General features: G+C 42.2%; 1 long non-coding RNA gene across 1 annotated transcript; it reads left to right on the forward strand.

Annotated features, from left to right (window-relative positions):
- Positions 1–265: 265 nt before the first annotated feature.
- Positions 266–3,107, forward strand: LOC128785864 (uncharacterized). The gene is made up of 4 exons (XR_008430064.1): positions 266–477; positions 651–826; positions 2,624–2,675; positions 2,972–3,107. It is a non-coding gene; the product is annotated as an uncharacterized LOC128785864 (long non-coding RNA).
- The last annotated feature ends 13,110 nt before the right edge of the window (positions 3,108–16,217 follow it).

The raw sequence follows: 16,217 nt of genomic DNA on the forward strand, positions 1-16,217 counted from the left end.
TACACTTCTAATACTGTATTTAATGGGAAATAATGAATCATAAAAGCCTGCAGAAGACGGCTTTTGCTAACCTAAATCTCAGCTGTAATTTCATTGTTCTGTGCCTAAGATGCTGTTTGCCCTTTTCAAACAGCAGCAGTTGAACATAATTATGCTGCTACAAACCTGGGCTGCAAAAAGAAAGCCTTCCTAATAGAACCAAGTTTTTATTAACTCTTGAAATCCTGAGCTTGGGGCAACTGCAAGCTGAGAGCTGCCTGTCAGGTTTTAGGGTTCATTAAAGCACATGTACACGTATATCTTGATTTCCAGTGCGCAGCCCCACAAATTAAATTGATGATTCCCACATCGGGCCAAAAATGCAACAGGAGAAGGCTGTGAAAAATTAGGAAATCTTCTTGACATCGGGAAATCCGACACTTGTCTGCTCTAACATCTGTAAGTGCCAAAGAAAGAGGGGGATTTTTTTCCTTAAAGGTAAGTCTATTTTTTCTTCTTCTTGCCAGATATAAAAATTGTGGTTAGTGCCTGGAGTAAAGGGCCCTCTAAACTTTATAGTGTTTACCCTCCATTTATAAATCCATAATGATCTATTTAATGATATCATAAGGTTAAAAGTTAAACAGAACTGCATTTTCTCTGCCTTTCAGAAAGGCAGGTTTGCCTATCTCCGAGCGACGATCGGTCGGGGCTGTTTTCTGAAGAAGCTTATAGGTAAAGAGGCATCCATACGTTCACACAGGAGGATTCATAAAGGCAAAGACGAGAAGATAAAGGTATTATTTTGACATGATGACCCCTGGAAAATGTCTTTGACTCATCCCAAGTAAGCGTCCTTCTTTCCTTCCTCCACCCTCTCCCCCTCCCCTCAAAATACGGGGCTAATTTAAAACATTTTCTAGATATGCTACTTATACATATTGAAAACATATTTTAGTGACTGTGTTTGTTTTGGCAATATATAAACCAAAAAAAACCCCAACCCCAATTAAATTAAAAAGAGCGACTTTTAAAAGTTAGAGATTGCCTTTTAAAAGCTTATTAAAATCAGCATGTTAGATGTCTGTCTTTGAATTAGCTCTGAGGCTTGATTGCTTTCATTAAAGCTGCCTGTTTGGGTGCTGCTTGGTGAATGTTCAAATCTGGATTTTTTTCCCCTCTTCTCCACCCCCCGTCCCCAAGCTGCTTCTTACTACTTGTCAACTTGGATTTTCCCTCCAAATTTGAAAGCAAAACTTGGATTATTATTTTTTTTCGTTTTTGAGTAGCAAAAACCATCCCCACCCTGCCTTCCCCCTTGCAAAATACCACGACCAAAATCACCAGCAACCCAAGTCAGAGACAGACCAACAGGTAATACATACACTAAAATATATATATATTAAAAAATAGCTTAAAAAAAAGATGCACCCAAAACACCCACTGTGACCAAACCGACACCCCTAAAAAACCCACCCCAAGCCACCAAAAAACTCCAAGCAATCACACTGCTCATAGCCCATGAATGCCTTAAAAACAAATGTTTAAACAGGTTTTCTTTTTTTTTTTGAAGCGGCAGAAAACCTCTGCATGCTCCAATGGGTTACAATAACAATGCTCTATTGCAATGTAAAACAAGCTGGAGGAGAAAAAGGTGCTTTTTGTTACCATTTTATCAAAGCTGTTCATCTTCTAGCTGCAGGCAGCATTTTGCTGGAATTGCAGATATTTCTCTGTCCGGGCTCCTTTGTTTGTGCATCTCATTTGCATATATTTATCTCCAGCTGAGGGTGCTTTCAGCTCATTAAGGCCTCCCCTCGCATTATTTCATAAGCCAGCTGCTAGGAGGGATTTCACCTGTGGTGACTGAGAAAAGAGGGGTGAAAAAACCAAATTCTTCATTAAAAAAAAAAAAAAGGAAAACAAAAAAAACCAACAACCAAGGAAATCTTCTGACTCTCTTCCCCTATAAATGGGCACCATTTGTGTTAAACAGCCTCTTGTCATGATAGATGCCTCCTGGGGTCAGGGGGGAAAGTTGATTTGAAGGTCAGCAGTAAAACAACAGACAAACCAGACGCCAAACTGGTTCTTTAGCTGTCGGTGGGAGCAGTGGTACAACCAGGTCTTGAACCTTTTTCAACCTCTAATAAAACAGGGGAAGAATCTGAAGTGGAGCAACCAGGCCCCAGAGGAAAAAAAAAAAAAAAAAACAACCCACAAATAATATCAATATCGAGCAGCAACGGGAAACAACGGGGCAGCTCTCAGCGTTACGGGCACTCTGCTATTGTTTCAAGAGCTGGGGAATTAATTCCACTTATTTATTTAAGGCGTGTCAACTCACTGCCTAAACCTGTTTCGGTGTCAAGATGAATAAAACTTTTATGGCTCATAAAATAGAGCCATTCATCTCCATGGTCTTTGTGGTGCCTGGGTTGTTGGGGCTTTTTTTTATCCTCTTTCCTCCTGGTAGGCTGAGCTGGGCCAAAATCTCTGTGTCCCATTGCTACCAACTCACTCACAGGGGAAAAGAAAATTTGGATGGGGCATCTCAAGCTAAACTTCTGGGTTTGATTAGAAATTGTAAATGTTAATTCATCATAGTCATGTGCAAAAACCCCCATCTCCTTTATTTCCCCAGCCTAAAACCTACAATGAATTTACATCATCTATATGGAGCTTTGGACCAACAGGTAATAAAATACAATAAAGCTTGCTTTTTATCAGGACACACACACAAAAAAATCCCATTAATTATGGTTCATGACTACTCTAAACCAAATGTTCAAATAGTAGTTGGAAATGATGCATAAAATCTCAGCATGTTCTGATAGGTTATAGAGTCAGTGGTTTATTGCAATGTAAAACAAGCCACAGGAAGAGAGGGTGGTTTTGTTTACCATTTTCATCAAAGCTGTTCATCATGTTGATATACTTATGCTATATTGTGACCCTTACATACGTTGCATTTCATATATTTATTTTCCAGGTTGTTGCCACTTTTGCTGCCTTTGCCTCTGAGAAGTTGAGTAAATCTTTGGCCCCTTTCAAATACTTTCTCATCTGCACTGAATTTTTACTGACAAACCAACTGATAGATACAGACCTAAGAAATATTTATAATCACTGAGTAAGGTTTTCTTTTTTTTTTTTTTTTTTTTTTTAACTTAATCTGAGGCAATTAGTTCCTGAATAAACACAGACTAAGTAATCTACCTCCTTGAAAGGTAATCAGACTTGAAAAGTGCTGTTTGGTCCTACCCAAGAAAAGCACAACATGATTAAAATGCTTTGGAGATTCGCTTTCATTTCTTCCCTTTTGCCCTGAAAAACATTTTATAACATCCCAATAACTTTTATTTTCTCCCCATGCCAAACCTGGGGCCTCTGTTAGTTGTTGCTGTCCTTTCCCCCACCTTTCCTAAATCTTTAACCCTGCTTCTCATTTTTCTTTGCCTCTAATCTAATCACTAATTCCTTGGCTTGGCCAAATAGTTAAAAATGTTAAGTGCTGCTCACAATTCCTGCTGCCTCCCCCACGTATCTGTCTCTGTTTATGGAACAGGCCCTGGTTTCCTCCTGCTCTTGTTCAGCTGTAGGTCTGCAGGTCAGGAGACTGTAAATACACACAGTGCTGCCCCAACCCATAAATCTGAGCAAAGGGCAGCCTTATATATTCAGATAAGGGATGTAAGGGGAAGGCAGGGGAGGGGGGGGTTATGCAGGAATATAAAAAAAAAAAAATGCAAGAAGAGAACCAGGAGATTCTGTGGTGAATGAGGTTCTTTGCCAGACCCCGAACCCAACCCTGCTACCTTGCAGGACGTTCCAGCCAGAGATGAACCTGAAATATTCACCCTTCTTCCCACCCTGCCTTGTTTATATATAAATCATTACAAAAAGCATTTTATTACCTTTGGGGCAAAGAAATTGAACACGAGATTTCAATGGCTTTCTCCCCTCCAGATCTTTTTTGGTCTATTTCCTGTCCTTCTCTCCCTGCCCCCCCCATTTTATTTCCTGCACCTCTGAAGCTTTCAAGGGAACAGTCCCCCTGTTATTACTTCGCAGTTCCAAGGTCTTAGAATAAATAACATTGTTATTACTCACTTCACCAATTTCCAAGAAGAAATATTGCTGCAGCAAATGCAAGCAGCACTAATATTTGCAAAGTGATAAATGGATTGTTACATACCTTCCCGTCTGTGTGGCCTCCAGCCATCCTCTGGCCGGCTACATCCCTCCTCGGGGTGGGAGGGAGGCTGCCTTTGAACTTAGCAGGGTCCAGACATTTAGTGCCTTGCACCAGAGCCTGCCCCAAGCCCCCTCCCTCACTCTCTGATGGAGAGATAATTTTTAATGGACCATGCCAGAGATGGTACCGGGACTGGGGGAGAGCAGGAGCCACGCACCAGGACCAAGCAGCCAAGTGAAGATGCTTTTGGCACACAATCAGTGTCTGGTGGGTTTTGTTAGTGTTGGGTGCTTCAGGGAGAGGGGTGAGAGACTTGGGATGTTCCCAGGAGACAATTGCTGCTCCACTGCCCTCCCCATCTCCTGCACACAGCTGCTCTGGTGTGGGTACCACATCCCAGGTGCCACAATGAGAGCCACCTGTTCTTCTCCAGCTTTCAGTGATGTGAAAAGTGGACAGAAAAAGCCTGCAGAGGAGAAAAAATATTTTTCACATTCCCCCCAGTGTGCTCCAAAAAATGTCTCCAGTGCCTGAATAGGAACTGCAGTGGATACCTGAGATACCAGGCATACAGATGTTCAGTGGGGTGAAAACTTGAAAGACATCCTACAAACACCACCATCCTCACTGCTCATAAAATTTCATTAATTCACATGAAATTTTCAACAAACTTTCTTAACCTTCTTAACCAAAGCTGAAATTAGGGAGGTGCTAAGGCAGGGAACAATCTCCTGGCCTCCCCATGCCAAGCCTGGTTGCTTACCACAAAACTTCTGAGCTTAAAAAGAGATGGCAATTGGAAATATGGAATAATTAAAAACCAATATAATTTTGTATTTCTTTTTTTTTTTTTTTTAAGCAGCAATTTATATCTAGCTCTGAGACATGATTTGGGCTCCTTGATTTTATTAAAAAAAATATCTCCAAATCAAATTAATCCTGGGCTGCAAGTCATGTTGAAAAAAGCTCCACTCTGAATTTGCAGTAATCAGAAACAAACCAGCACATTTTCCTTCAGACCCACAAAGAGTAAGTTGCTGACATTTCTTAGGCTGAGTCTGTTGCATTTCCGTGCCGTGGCTCTCAGGACAGGGGTTGACTTGAATTCCTTGGTGTGATAAACACCCCCACATGAGGTTATTCAGGCACCAAAGGTGATTTAAAAGCTTATTCTTCACAGTCAGGGCAAAACTAAGCTGCTCCAGAAGCATCATCCCCAGTCCACTACTGCTGGCGTGGCATTGCCTCTGTGGCTGGGGCACCACCAGGAGAAGGGGTGAGAGCACCCTTCCTCACGTGCCCTCCCTGGCCTTTTGTCCCTTCCCTTCTGGAGAGGTTGTCAGAAGCCTGAGGAGATGCTCACTGGTGTGTGCAGGTCTCAAGTGGAGGTTAAACACAGCAGTACCAGCACCTACGTGGTGCCAGCTTGAGGTGCGAGGAGGTGAAGAGTGAGTGCAAAGGTTTCAGCAGCCTGGGGTGGAGGTGTTGGTGTGGTCTGGCAGTGCTAGCATGTGAATACTGTGCCCACAGGGATGGGGAAGGTGGGAGGTGGAAAGAATGATGCTGTTTATTAGGTTGCTTTTTCCTAAGGGATACCGTGATCCATAAAAGAACGAGCAGAATTCAAGGATTGCAGGAAGAAAATTATTCAGAAACTGTGAGCAGAAGTATGAAAGGGTCAATCAGAAAAGAGGACAAAAGTATATCTGACATGTTTTCTTCCTGACCAAGGTAAATACTATCTCCTTTTTTTTTTTTTTTTTTTTTTTTTTTTTTTTTTTTTTTTTTTTTGTAAAATGAGTAATATTGAAAGGAAGGTCACAAGTTAGAGGAAAGACTAGAAATTCCTTTGGGATGGGCTCTCATGAAAAATATATACAGTTCACTAGTAACAAAAAACAGATAGTCTGTACTGGTTTTTAATTAAAAAAATAATAGAATCATAGAATTAAAGAATCATTAAGGTTGAAAAAGACCTCTAAGGCCATCGAGTTCAACCTTTACACAAACCATCCATAACACTCTCTGAGAAACATTCATGTGTGTATGCTTATGCAGCTGTAAATAGGCATGTGATTGTGTACATATATGTGGGCATGCATATATACCTATAAAAAATCTTGACGTGCATCAAATGAAAAATAAAATGAGCTGCAAGATTATTTAAGGAAAATAGTGATGAAAGTGAGTGAGAGCTGGGGCAGCAGTATGGTGAGGAGCTATCCCACTGCTTGGAAACATCCAGAAAACTTCTTAAACATTTATCAGCACCTTTCCTATCTTTAGGAGAAGGGCTGGGAGTGCCCCAAAATCATTATTCTTCAGGATATTCCTGTCAGGCAGGAAACCTTGTGAGAGCAGCATTGCTTGTTCTCTGTTCTGCTTCCAGCCTCAGAAAGCACACAGATAAGAAGAAAAATCAAAATAATTGAATATATACAAGACATCCGCATTTATATAAACAACAAGCTTTGAAAAGGGAAAAAAGAATCAGGTCTTAATTTTTTATGTTTTTCTCAAGCAGAAAAAGAAAAAGAAGTAAAAGAAAAAGAAGAAAAAGAAGAAGAAAAAGAAGAAGAAAAAGAGGAAGAAAAGAAGAAGAAAAAGAGTAAGAAAAAGAAGAAAAAAGAAAAAGAAGAAGAAAAAAGAAAAAGAAAAAGAAAAAGAAAAAGAAAAAGAAAAAGAAAAAGAAAAAGAAAAAGAAAAAGAAAAAGAAAAAGAAAAAGAAAAAGAAAAAATCAGGCAGTTCTTATTTTATCCAGACCAGTTCATAAATCCCAAGTCATAAATCCACATGATATCCCGGGCTGCTGGATTTTGCATTTGGAGCTCTGAAAGACTGATAGCTGAAAGATTTATAAAATCCCAGGTAGCCAGAGTGCTCCCTATTGGCTCCACATCTGAGAGGTCCCTGCATCCTGCTTAGCCCAGAAAGCTGGATGTATGGGATATATTGTGTTCAAGAAGCAGCACACCCCCACCCTGCTATTTTCAGATATGACGAAGGCTAAAAATTTGATCATGTGAGGTGGATGGGCCCTGTTTAGGGACTTTTCTGCACAGACGTGGGGACAGCCACAAACTGGGGTTGCCCAAAAAACTGCTGCCACCTTCTGCAAAATTACACCGTGGTTTGTGTCATAGATGTATGATTTACCTTGTGTGGTAGACCTGACCATAAACAGCAGAATTGTTTCAGCTGCTGTGAATAGACGCTTAACTTTGTTTCTTGTAATGTCCTTGAACAGGAGTGACTGCTCAGTAAGAACAGATGATCATCACTAGGCCAGAAGATGATGATGCTTAGAGGTGAACATGACCAGCCCCTCAACAAAAAAATGGTACCTGAGATGCCTCAGAAAAAGTACAGGTTGCAAACAATTCAGCTGTCAAAGCAGCCAGCTCACGTTTCCCAAAGAGCGCTGAAAGATGACGATGTGAGGTTTTTCTCATCAGTTCAGTGGATGTTACACATGATCAGGTGTACTGGGGTGAAGGTTCCCCAAAACAGACACCCTGAAGACTGATTTGTGCTATTTTTCTGTATTCACAGGATGCTAAAAAAGTGCTTAAGCCTTCCCTCCCTTACTTTCCTCTATCCTTCCTCAATGACCTTATTCGAACCTAATACTTTTCTCCAGACTTGTAATGACAGACATTTTTAATATGCTTCTGTTGAATTAATAAAAAGATTTAAAAAAATCCCTCTTCTGCAGTTACAAGATTTGTTTTATAGCTGTAACTAACATCGTTGTTACTGAGAAATTAAATGATTTGCTTTATGTTTCATCTATTTTTATTCATGAGTCTGAATATATTGAAGCCCATGAGGAAAATCCTCCTTCACCCTCCTGGAGAAAGAAGGTGCAATCAACCTGAGCTCTGCCTGTTTGGAGTTTTATTAGAAGCACATTGCCCGGATAAATGTAGATAATTTTTGTTGTTGATGTTGTTGTTTTTTGTCTGACTCTATTAATGGAAATAGAGCATTGCAATGGTTTATGCTCCCTGTGGAGCATGTGTAATGGTTTATGCAATGGTTTATGCATCTCTGCCTTTGATCAGCCACCTGAAATGTGCACCTTGAGTGGCTTGGCTAGCACACCATGGAGATGCCTGCCTCCAGCACGCTTCTTCCCCATCCAAATCCCTGCCTTCACTAGGAGCAGTACTCATTCGAGAGACCAGACTAAACCAGACCAAAGCATTTATATGAGGACTAAGTCAAACTCATGTCTGGAGAGGTTTTTCTTGGTTATTCTTGAAATACAAAGTTTCCCCAAGGCTGTTGGTGTCTCTCACAGGGTGTCCTCCCCTTCCCAAGCAGAACATATTTCTTTCTAAACCTTAAGCTCCTGTGGACTGTATTTATGCCATATGTCACTATTTCTTCCTCCTTCCTTCCCTTCATCTCTCTTTCAGCTGGGTTTGAGATATCCTGAGCTCACAGATGTTGAGTGCAACACCATGGCCAGGGATGGGGCTGCCTTCTCTATCCACCGGGGCTGTGGGTGCACCATTATTTAATTCTGCCTGCCTCTACATGTCAGCTGGCCCTGTCCTGCTTCAGGAGGGTGAATTTGCTATGTTTTGCCTCTTTGGCATTTCTAGCACCTTTGACAATGGCATTTGGTGCTCCACAGCCACTGATTTTGGGAGCTTTGCTTCTGTGAATATGCCCAAGTCCCCTGATTTTATCATCTTGAAATGCTCAGATGGGCTTTGCTCACTGCACATCAAGAAGACTGGGCTGGAATGAATTCCCTGGTGGAGAAGAACTACCAGAGCAGGGTGAAGGGCAAACACTCACTTGTGTCTATTGATCATCCCCTTCAGTCTGCATTACACTTGTGGTGCCTTTGGGAGCAGGACGTTTCTTTCTCTTTCCAAACAGAGATTTGGGATGTTGAACTTGATCAAATATTATGTTTTGCAGTTTCAAATGTGCAAGCCATCTTAAAGTTTCCTTTTATTAAAAGCATCTACAGAAGCTCTTTTCTTGTAATTCTTGGAACCACTTCACTAATTAAAAATGCTATACAAGGACTAGTATTGAGCTATAGAAATGAAAGGTCAATACATGAACAACACTTCATTTGTAAATAATACAGCTCTGTAATCAATTATCTCATTTTCACAGAAGACATATTAATCTACAAGCAAAGAATGGAGACATTTAGAAGATGTACAGAGGGGATCTTTAAATGTTAAATGTTCTTTAGCATGTGCTAAATAAAGAGTTTGGCAGAGTGAAAATGTAGCACACAGCACTGACACCCCAGGGAGAGTCTTTAGGTCAAGTGATTTGTACCTTCCAAATAGTTCTCCATAGCACTGTAAAGGCTCTCTGTTTGTAGCAGGGAGGTGGGCTAGTGTTATTTAGGATGTTAGCTGTAGCAGGGAAAATACTGCAAAAATTCGTAAAAAAAAGGTGATCTGCAAGGAAAAAGGTGCCTATTTTAATAGATGAATCAGCCCTCTTTGCACTGCTATTTGCTTTCTGTCAGCACTGCGAAGTGAGCTTTCTTGCCCCTAATTTTCCAGAAAACCAGGCTGCTGGATGGCAGGTTGGGAGTGAGTCAGACTTATGGAAGAAGCTGTGGCCAAGTGCCCTCGATGCCCCAGGCAGGAGCTGGGAAATGCTGAACCAGGTAAATGCAGCATCCCACTCAAATCCATACAGGATTGTTTCCTCTTCCATGGGTTACAGTGGGAATCCACACAAGGTTTTAAAAATATAACAGTTCCTGGGTGTTGGTGATCCAGTGCATGACTTCTAAATATCATTAGGGAAAATTACAAGAAGATCCATTCCCTGATGTAAAAACAGCTTAGGCTTTCCATCAAATGGTAAGGAAAAGCTCTTGCCACCTCTGTTGGGAGCTGGGTCACCCTGTATGCTTGTGTACTGAATTTGACTTCACAGAGGTGGTAGAAAAGCATGGGATGAATGCAATTTCATTTTCACTTTGCCTGTTTCATTTGTCTGTTTGCATTGGATTTGCAGTACATCCATCCCACACTTGCAGCTTTAAAGTTTCTATCAAATATATGTTGGGACTTAAAGGGGACTTAAAGGTGGTGGGACTTAAACCCCACCACCCCCAACTCTCCCCACGCCCAGCTCTCAGCATTCTGCTGATTTAATCCCATCCTCTGTCTTGCCCTCTATCCATGGCTGGGTGGGAGGAGCGAGGAGTGGGGTGATGGGAGCAGCCCCACCAATGTGAGCCCTTGCACGAGGGGAGGATCTCCCTCCCATCCCCTTTGCCACAGTCCCCTCTTCCCTCCTCCCACATTGCCTAGGCCAGGAGGAAGCTAAAAACAAAAAAAGAAAAAAAAAAAAAAAAAAAAAGGAAAAGAAAGAGAAAGAGAGAATTGCTTTCAGCAGACTTCACAAGCCAAAGTGGACCTGGGAAGGGTGGAGGTAGGGGAGAAGATGCAGTTTTTGGCATCATGGGGCTCAAGGTTGACTCAAATGTTTTGCCTCAGTCCCCTCTGTCCTCTTTCCACAAACAGAAACATTTCTGTCACAAGCTGATCCAGCTCCTGCACAGATGACCGGGGGGGGCCAGAGCAAAGAGCCAAGACCACCAACAGCACCGGTGTGAAGGAGAAGAGGGCAAGCCAGGGATTTAGGGAGGCTTGAATCACCAGCAACAACAAAGTCCTCATGAAAGCCTTTTCTGGCTTGTGCAGCAGGAAAGCTGGTTATGGAATTGGCACTGCCAAAGGAATGGCACGTAGTGAGGTGGCAAGGCAGGAGCCCTGTCTGCCTCATAATGGACATTGCAGTGAAGTGTGAAGATATCCACTTCTTCTTTAAGAATGAAACTTAGGTTAGGATGGGAAAAAAAAAACAAAACAAAACAAAAAAACCAAAAAAAAAAAAAAAAAAAACCCAAAAAAAAAAAAAAAAAAAAACCCCCAAAAAACCAAAAAAAAACCCAAAAAAAAACCCAAAAAACCCCTAAGCCTAAATATTTCCAGGTTTGTTCACCCCTGTGGGTTTGGTGCACTCTGTAGCTGCTTGACCTGCAGGGCCTTTCAAAGCTCTCTGCGAGTCTCTGTGCCAAAATAAATGTTACTTTACCATCAAGTAGGCAGAAGAATGAAAACCGTAAGATGTGTGAGTGAGCAAAAAAGAGCCCAAACAGGAAAACCCCTTTCTTCTGTTTTAAAAGTCCTGGATGATCAAGGCTGTTCTGTTCACTCTGATTTAATCAGTTTGCAGATACCCAAATACACATCCAGCCATGGAAAGTGCTCTCCCTTTGATTCCAGCAAAATCCTTTCTAATTCTCTTTAAATGTTCCAGGGCTTTTTGAAATGATTGCTATCAATGCCAACCAAATGCTTTAGATATTTTTTTTTTTTTTTTTCAGTTTGCCTGTCTTTAAGTACTTGCTTTATTTCTATGCAGCCTAGTTACAGCTGTACATGGAAAAAGTATCTAGAAAACAGATCTGGTTTGCTTTAGCCTTTATGCCATATAGAGTTAGACACTTTAACCTTCTTTACATTTACTTAGTTGCTTTAATGTGATTTCTGTAACCCCTGTACTTTCTTTTTTTCCATATAACTTATTAAATATTTATAATACAGTAGCCCATACACATCACATAGGTTGAACTTTTATTATATTATGCTCAGCATAGCTATCTAGTAAATCATAAGTCAGATTCCTCCTGAAAGTTAAAAACCAGGATTTTTCAGTTGAGCTTGGACTGAATTTACAAGGGACCAGCTCAAAAAAAAAGCTAAGACAATTAAAACAATAGATAGACTTGTTTAACCAGAAAAAAATAGATCTCCTAAAGTGCTGGATCTGCAATGCTGACCCTGGGTAGGAGCACCAGGACATGAGCAATATGCTTGGGAGTCCAGTGCAGCAGCTATGGGTGCTGGTGACTGCTCATGGCCAACAGCTCTTGTAGCCACCATGAGGATGCTGCTGCTTCTTCCACCACTGCTTCTCCATTCCCTCCCTCCCCTTGCCAAGCCATGGCTGTACATGATTTCTCCCCAGCATGGGCCTGCATCCCTTGCTACTGCACTGGTGCCTCATGCACCCATCCCAGTATGGTGTGGGGTGCCCAGCTCTGAGAAAAACCCCTCCCTATCTAAGTCCACCCCACCTCAGTGGTGGTGCCTCAAGCGAGGCTGAGATCTCTGTCACCTGGACTCTTCGGTCCTCAGGTAGATTTGGACAGATGTGCACTGGCAGAAAAACCTCTTCCAGGCTTCCTTCCCAAAGGGATCATTTTTGCAGCTAATATTCCCTCATGCACTGTCTGTTATGCCATTATTAAAGCACAGCTTTCCAACAACTGGGGGAGAAACACCCTCCCCACTCTGCCACGCTTCCTTCGCCCAGCCCGGAAGCAGGAACCCGGCGGCTGGGTCTGAGGGTGGCTGCCTCCCACCCGCCTTCCTCCAGATAAACTTTCTCTGTGGAAAGAAAAATGGACATTTGTGTTTCAGCAGACCATAAAAATGCCATCTGAAAACTTTTCAAGACTTTTCCAAGTTGGAACTGTCTTGAAAGACTTCAGACCACATTGCCATATGGATTGGTGGCATATGGTTTAATGCACGCAACGCTGCTGCTCCTGCGTCACCACCCTCCCCTTCCAGGACGAGGCCAGTCTTCCTGCAGGGATGAATTCACTTTAAGATGGTTCTTCACATGTTTCTGCACTTTCTCCAGTCACTCACACCATTTATGCTCCCAACCAGCCAGGTACAGGCAACATAATATGCACAGAAACAAGTGGCCTCATCCCCACCTCATGCATGTTTGTTTTTTCCTCCTCATTCAAAAACTTCCAGTGGAAGCATTTAGAAGCAAACAAAAATGTGTATTCTGCTTCAGCTGGAAAGTTTTGTTTTATTTATTTGTTGAAGAGATTTTTAGTGTATTTGATGTTTTCTCCTCTTTCTTCTCACATTCCACACCATTTGGAGTGCTAGGATGACAGACATTCATGATGCTGCTGCTTCTTCCATCACCATTCCTCCACTCTAGTCCATCCCCTTGCTGAGCCATAGGCATGTGAGCTTTTTCCCCAACATGAGCTTGCATCCCTTGCTGCTGCTCTGATTCCTCACTCACCCCATCCCAGTACAAAGTGAGACACAGCTCTGAATAAAACCTCTCCAGAGTTCAATTTTTTAAACTTCTTTATTTTTTAAACTCCTGTTCCTCTCCTTCCCCACTCTCCTTCCTTTTCCCTAGCTCCCTTAATTTTACCTTGCCTTTTCCACTTTGAAAAACCATATATGAAACTATATGAAACGGTATACTTGCTTCTTTTTGTGGTTCCAAAAATAAAACCAGGACTAATTGAAAAAGATGATGGAACACTTTATTTGGGAGGAAGGTAGGAAGAATTCTTCTTTTTCTCATCTTGAAAATTCTCTCTTGGCTGTTTGGTTGGGTTTTTACTTCACTTACACTACATAACATAAAGAAATTGCAGACCATGGTCCAGCTCCCCACATTTTTGCTTCGAACTGCCCAAACACTGCCCACAGACCACAAAAGTACAAGATATTTATGCCCAGGGGATTTAACACAATATTGATCTGACAGAAACCTGTTATTTGCAGGTGTAGTTGTTCAGGTAAGCACCATATGCAGTTGCAAAACAGAGGAGATAGACAGACTGGGGGGGGGGCGGGAAATAAATTATTATCTTCACCACCACCACCACCACCAACAACAACAACAAGCAACCAAGAACACTCATCAACAGGACACCAAGGTGAAATGACACCAGACAAGTCTAGTCTGCAGGAAGGCTGTCTTTCAGGCAAGATTTCTATTGAAGTTAAGGCTGAAATCTGCCTGCTTTGTCCAAGTCATATCCCATTTTTACAAGGGAAGTTGCCTCTGACTGTGCCTCAGGTGGCCCTGAACACTGTGGGTGTCAGTGGTTTTCAGGGAACAGGGGCTGAGATGTGCCATGAGGGAGGTAGGTGGGAATCAGGAGCAATGGGCATGATGCCCTTGGATGAGCAAGCAAGACCTTCTGCTGACTTCAGCACACTTGCTCCAGCCATGGATAGTGCTGCTTCAGGTAATCAGCAGTGGGACAATAAGACAGAAATAAATATCTTTGTTGAAAGGCAAGCAGCACATTTTGATTCCCCCCACTTCCCCCTACTGAGCATGAGCAAGTGCTACCCAGGCACCTATTTCCCAGAGCTCTCTTTCTTCACTCATAACAAATAAACTTTTTTTTTTGCACTCATTTAAAACAAATATTTGAACAGACAAATCACAAGCTGAAGTTAAAATTAATAAGAGAGTAAAAAAACCAGCCCTTTCCAGTCTGCAGGTTAAGAAGGACTTGTTAATACACTCATGTCGCACACATGAACCTTGCTGCTCATGTTTTGCACCATCTAAATGCCATATGTGAAGCTCTACTGTCTGTTTTCCACTGGCAATTTTCCACTGAAATCTGCATTGACCATCTTGACAGTAGATTTTCCTGCCACAGACTCGTGACCCATTATATCCCATGGGATTGAGACCAATGTGAATTTTTTGGACCATATTTGTCTCCAGCTTTTTGCTGCTACAGGTCATCAGTGTGTTACCTCTCTCAGAGGTAATATATGGCATATGCTTGGACCTAACTGGAGAACACATTTCCATGGCATAATACACAAAGAATAAACAGGCACACTCTGTTTTCCAAACCTTCAGGAGAGGCAGCTCCTGTGGGCTGCATATTTCTTTATTTCCACATAGCAATCTCCCCTTGCTTTCATTCTGCCAAAGAACTTTTCTATCTTACGCACCCGCATCCCTTGCAAAAAAAAAAAAAAAGGTTAATGGGAGAGGCAGTATGTAGGTAATGCATAACTCCTTTAAAATTTATCATATCTGGGGTTAAAATAATAAAAGATCCCTTTTTTTCCCCCTTCGAAAAGGGGCTTTTATATCCAAAGACACAAAGGTAATACTCTTTGCATTGTAGCTGCAATACTTTTCTCTTTTTTTTTTACCCAACAATGGTGAAAAGATGTGATTTTTACATGCAAAAGGGAAGAAAAACCTGAACACACCATGGGAACATGTTTAAGAAGTTGATTTATGTTTCATACTGAGCCTTACACCTGCAGTTCAAGCAAAACTCAACTTTGCCGCCCCACAGAGTCTAGTTTATTAGGTATCAAGGAGTCACAAGAAGCCATGTAATTAAAACTGTAATTAACTGGAAAAGGAAAGTGCCACCTGAGTTTTGAGAGGCTGTCAATTTTCTTTCCATTACAGCTTTCCTTCTGCTTCTTTTGTCTATAGGGTGCGTTTTTCCCTCATCTCGGTAAAGAAAAACAAATTATTTTTTTTTTTTTCCCTCTTTATTAACTAGAGAAGCCACCAAAATCTCTTATGTCTTTACTATCGGGAAAAAATTGAGCCACTCAGTTTTGGGCTGTGATGCAGGTTTCTCTCAGCAGCATTTGCAGCTGTGTTTGCCAACAGGTGTCAAGTGTGGTCCAGGCAGAAAAAAAGCCCTGAAACATCCTAACGGCAAAAGGGTTAGCTGAGTTCAAATCCTGTTTTGACAAAACATAATCAATGCCCTTTAAAAAGGGAATCAGCCATGCCTTGTTAAAATGCATGACCTTGCTGCAGCGAGCAGGCCCAGCGCCAGGCGTCCCTGGATCCAGCACATCCCTGGATCCAGCACATCCCTGGATCCAGCATGTCCCTGGGTCCAGCACATCCCTGGGTCCAGCACATCCCTGGATCCAGCATGTCCCTGGGTCCAGCACATCCCTGGGTCCAGCACATCCCTGGATCCAGCACATCCCTGGATCCAGCACATTCCTGGGTTCAACACATCCCTGGATCCAGCATGTCCCTGGGTGCAGCACGTCCCTGGATCCAGCACGTCCCTGGGTCCAGCACATTCCTGGGTTCAACACATCCCTGGATCCAGCACATCCCTGGGTTCAACACATCCCTGGGTTCAACACATCCTTGGATCCAGCACGTCCCTGGGTGCAGCACGTCCCTGGATCC

The sequence above is a fragment of the Vidua chalybeata genome, chromosome 3 (assembly GCF_026979565.1).
Source record: "Vidua chalybeata isolate OUT-0048 chromosome 3, bVidCha1 merged haplotype, whole genome shotgun sequence".
In the NCBI taxonomy this organism is placed as follows: domain Eukaryota; kingdom Metazoa; phylum Chordata; class Aves; order Passeriformes; family Viduidae; genus Vidua; species Vidua chalybeata.